A 4808-nucleotide genomic window follows, 5' to 3' on the forward strand; every position below is an offset into this window, starting at 1 on the left:
TTCGAATATACGGATGAACATTATTTTACGAACGATTGTATTTTTTTGTTCATTCAAGAATTTCAAGTTTTGTAACGATCTGTGAGTAGATGGTTTCAGAAACCCGACATATATGCAATTTTCCTTTCATTTGATCTTGCTAACAAACAAAATTGACCTTCAACTTTATATATTAGTTGACTTGTAAAATAACCACATAAACTCATGATTCAAAGCCAAACTAATGTTTTCAAATTGTGATTTACCCGTGCTGTATTGCGCGGGTACACCACTAGTGTGTGTATATATATATATATATATATATGATATGCATGCATGTATGTGCATGTGTGCATAAGTGTGTATATATATATATATGTGTGTGTGTGTGATTATATAATTAAAGTGTGAAGAAATGTATGTGGTGTCGGCTGTAGTAGCCGACTTTCCTTATTTGGAAAATATAAAAGGGAGGTTGAGCCTCCATTGTAACCTTTTTCTATTTTGAGACCCTCTTTGAGCGATTCAAGAAGAAGAAGAGTTGACCGGACTATAATCTAAGCTTTTCAAAAGACTGATTTCAAAAGGCTTTTCAAGGTGAGTGGTTTAAATTGGTTTTAAACTGTATATAGTTATATAATTGATTGTATAGCTTTTTCATCTGATTTAAAAGATAACCATTGAGGTGTTGTCCGGATTAGACTTAAATCGGCCAAGAGTCAGGCGGTTTAGTCTTAAACCGGACAAGGGTTGGGCGATTTAAGCGCTAAACCGGTTAAGGCATAAGCGATTTATAAATAAACCGCTTGATGAGTATTGTCCGGATTGGACTTAAACCGGTCACCGCATAAGCGGATTAGCCTTAAACCGGTCAAGTGTTAAACGATTTATAACTTTGATTTATATCTAAGTGTTTAACTCGAAGAAGTAGGAATACGACTATGGGTTGACCGGACTGTTAAATCGGACAATCATGTATGGTGTTGTCCGGATTACTAATCCGGACGAAAGTGTTGAAATAATTCTAAGTGTTAAATCGGACAAAGTTTTGGATGATATGTTGTCCGGATTTGGTAAACCGGCCACGACTTGACCGGAGATGAAGTCCGGCCAAGCCTATGTTGACCAGATTTGTATTATGCCTTCTGCATAATTGATAAAAATTGTTATTTTATCATAAAATGGGAATTTTGATAAAAATAATTTTGAACTGATAATAATTCCATTGACTGCGGTCTATTTGGAATTGTTTTTGTGAAATGTTTTGATGAGGAAATAAGGGTGGCATATCAAGGAGAGGTGTACCATGGGATAAGGGTGACATATCAAGGAGAGGTATACCATGGGATAAGGGTGGCATATCAAGGATAAGTGTACAATTGGATATAAGGGTGGCATTTGTATGTGTGTTATATGACATAACTCTTTTTATTATATCTCTTAAGATTATCGTGGTCTGAAATCTTTATTTATTTGTGATTTAAAGATTTATGATCAAGGTTCTTATTGGAAATCATAGTCTGGATGTTATTGAGGAGGAAATAACAGGTTTGGCCTGAAACTTTGAATAAACCTTGTTTGAATAGAAAAGGTTTAAAAGTGGCATTATATGAAACCTGGTTGGTTCAAACCTATAAAGGTTTGAAGTATGTATTTGAATAGCTGAATGTTTGGCTTAATAAGTGGAAAGGTACTGGTAATATGTTCCTATTTGTTCATATATTTGTTCATATATTCGTTCATATATTTGTTATATATATGAAAAGGTTATTTTTGTACAAAGTTTTGGGGATTTTCACCCTGCAATAACATAAATAGGGTAACTCACTAGACCTTTCGGTCTAACCCTCGTTTTGTGATTTTAAATATGTATTGCAGGAGGTACGGGCGGTAAGGGAAAGGGGAAAATGTGATATTTTCCTATATGCATATCTTCATGAAGATTTGTCTATGATGTATAGTTTTAATTAATGAACGTTGATTAGTACAATAAATGTATTTTGAATTTTTGGGACATGTATTCTGTATGGTAAATTCTTGTACTAAGGGACCTAAGTGGTATATAAACATATATTTCTTCTCTATGAAGTATGTGTTACATGCAATGTGTGGTATGGGGTGTTACAAACGGGTACATGATGAATCTGCTACAGAATCTTGAAGATTGTAATCTGCTCCAGAATCTTGAAGATTGTAAGGCTTAAAGGAATGAATTCATCAAATCAAGGGTGAAATAAGAAAATTAATGTACATGAAATAGGTTTCATGAAGGTGAAACTGGTTCATGGCGTTATTGAACATGAGTAGTGAAACGGGTGCATAATGTATTTGGTTCGTCATGAAATAAGGCATGATGAAACGGGTACATGAAGAAACTGCTCCGGAATCTTGAAGATTGTAATATGCTTGAGAATCTTTATAATCGCAAGGCTTAAAGGAATGAATTCATCAAATCAGGAGCGAAATAAAGAAATTGATTTACATGAAACAGGTTTCATGAAAGTGAAACTGGTTCATGGCGTAATTGAACAATGAGTAGTGAACCGATAATTTTTAAAAACCATGTAAACCGATTTCGACCAATAGGAAACTTCCTTTTTTTTAATTAAATTTGCTCATTAAGGGTTGAATTGTAATTTACATTGTTTTTTATTAAATATGTAAGGTATTAAGTTGTGTTAATTAAGGAAACATAATAAAGGAAATGTTAAAAATTGTAATAGTTAAATGCTTATTTAATTTAGTATTTTAAAATTAAATATGTTTATTTGTTTTTATAGATTTATACGTAGTACGAGTATGAAGATCCAAAAGCTTATATTGATTGATCCACAAAATCAGTATCAGATCCTAAACAAAGATTCATGAACCGGTAAAATTATCATATTAGTGAAACAGTAACGTAGTACGGTTATCTTGTTTACTTAGTGGTTTTTTTTTTGTATGGTTTGATAGAAGTAGTAACGTAGTGTCGCATATTTAGATAGCAAAAAAATTATGATTAAATCGTTGCATAATTTACTAGGATACATAATATGTTGTATTACAAAAAAGGGTACTAATTTAATGAAAAAATGGAAAATAATATAATGAAACGTATGCAGATTGTTTTGTGAAAACGTTCATGGAGGAACTTGTTTGATGAAACTTTTAGGGATGAACTGGTTCCGTAATATAAAATTTTTGGATAATCTTGTGTTCTTATCAACAATTATGATGAAATTGTTTCATTTTTTTTGATGATTTTGTTCACTTAATGGTTAACATAGCCTGTAACGGTAAATGCATTGATACTATGAAACGTGTTCGGATTGCAAAAACTTTGTCGATGAAATGGGTGCATGACGACAAAGAAATCATTTCATAATTGTTAAGAACATGTTGTTTAATTAGCAAACAGTGAAACCATTTCATAATTAGATTGAAACAGATCCATCTACCAGAAACTAGAAAATGACAAATGTCTCATCTAGCATTACGTTGATTTGTATATTGATAAAACTGTGAAACCATTTCGTTCATGAAATGTAGTAGTAAATTTWTTATTATTATTATTCAAAAGGTTTCATTATGTTAAATTGATTATAGTGTGTTTTATTTTAATTGTTGATCTATTTTAATGATAGATGTTATTTTTTTATAATATTTGAACATAAAATTAAATTATTTTACAAATGATTTTGTTTCATTAATATTACAATATACATGATATGGTTGCCATTAATATTACCACTACCAAAGTTACCATTTTGCCCTTTTCAGGATTATAAAATAAATTTTTATTTATTTATTTTTTTAATTTTCTAATATAACCTAAACTAATATGGATGAATGAGGTTGGTTTACATGGTTTACACAAATGAGGGTGGTTTTCATTTGATCGCTTCTCTACATATATACACATATATATACATACATACACATATATATACATACACCTATATATATACATACATATATACACAGGGTTGGGTTCACATGAGACCAAGAGTTTTTCGTGAGGCCCATAAGACCAATTTATGTTCATTGATCAACTTTATAAGCTAATGATCTAATAGTCTAAAGTTGCACGGTGACAATTTTGTAATTATTAAGAAGTCTCGTGGTAATTTTGTGATTATAAATGTTCAAATTATAGATCTAATTCAATGATTGAGAATTGATCTTACAATTCTCACAAAAAAATCCTTGATCCATATGATCCAAGTATACACATATATACATATATGGGGATGTTAAGTTGGTATGTTGCAACCAACATGCAGAGAATCAATACACTATTTTGGGAGCGGTTCATCGAATAAATAATATTGGTATCTTCCTTGTTCCACTAATTTATGCCTATTTTTTCTCCAAGACATGCATATTATTATTTTATGTATACATTTCGTTAAGAGCATCTCCCATGCGCACCCTACATTGGCTCTAAAACTTTTGCAAAGGAGTCAAATATGAACAAACCTCACTCCAATGTATTCCATACATTGCCTCCGTGATTTAATTTTCATCACCCCTTTCTACATGTGAGGAGCTCCATATAAAAGTCATACATTATTATATCTATATAGACAGGGGTGTTTGGGATTGCTTATTTGAAATAATTTATGTTTTTCTATAAAAACATTTATCAACTTATTATAAGTCAGAGGGGTTTAACTTCTTAAAAAACTCCTTACCGATTTGGCACCGGTATAAGTTGTTTATCCAAACACTTATTACCAGTGGCACACCGGAATAAGTCAATAAATTGTTTTTATAAGCAATACCAAACACCCGCATAATATCCCGTTCTTATTTTGTTTTTATTCAAAAAGTAAAAGAAAGTAGTA

This window comes from Cynara cardunculus, unplaced genomic scaffold (genome assembly GCF_001531365.2).
Source record: "Cynara cardunculus var. scolymus isolate 2C unplaced genomic scaffold, CcrdV1 Un_Scaffold_5001, whole genome shotgun sequence".
Lineage (NCBI taxonomy): Eukaryota > Viridiplantae > Streptophyta > Magnoliopsida > Asterales > Asteraceae > Cynara > Cynara cardunculus.